Here is a 312-nt window from a genome sequence, read left to right as displayed (position 1 = left end):
TTCCGTCCGTGCATTCACAGATTACAACCTAGTCATCATAATATTGCGGAGCAAGTTCACAGCCCTGAAGTAGGTAGGCTGTTAGTTTCTGCATATTTATTATTTTACACGACTATCCGAGGAGGTTTAAGAAGGAAGGTAGGAGGAGAAGAGGGAGAAGCAAGGGAGATGCTAAAGAAAAGAAAGGGGGAAGATGGAGAAAGGGAGAGGAAGGAGAAAAGAAAGGAGGATGGTGGAGAAAGGGAGGGGAAAGCTTAAAGAGAAAAAATTGGGGAAGAAATGGATGGGGTACCTTGAAGAAAACAGGGAGAT

This window comes from Penaeus monodon, chromosome 15 (assembly GCF_015228065.2).
Source record: "Penaeus monodon isolate SGIC_2016 chromosome 15, NSTDA_Pmon_1, whole genome shotgun sequence".
NCBI classification, from domain to species: domain Eukaryota; kingdom Metazoa; phylum Arthropoda; class Malacostraca; order Decapoda; family Penaeidae; genus Penaeus; species Penaeus monodon.
Note: the sequence above shows the minus strand (reverse complement) of the source record.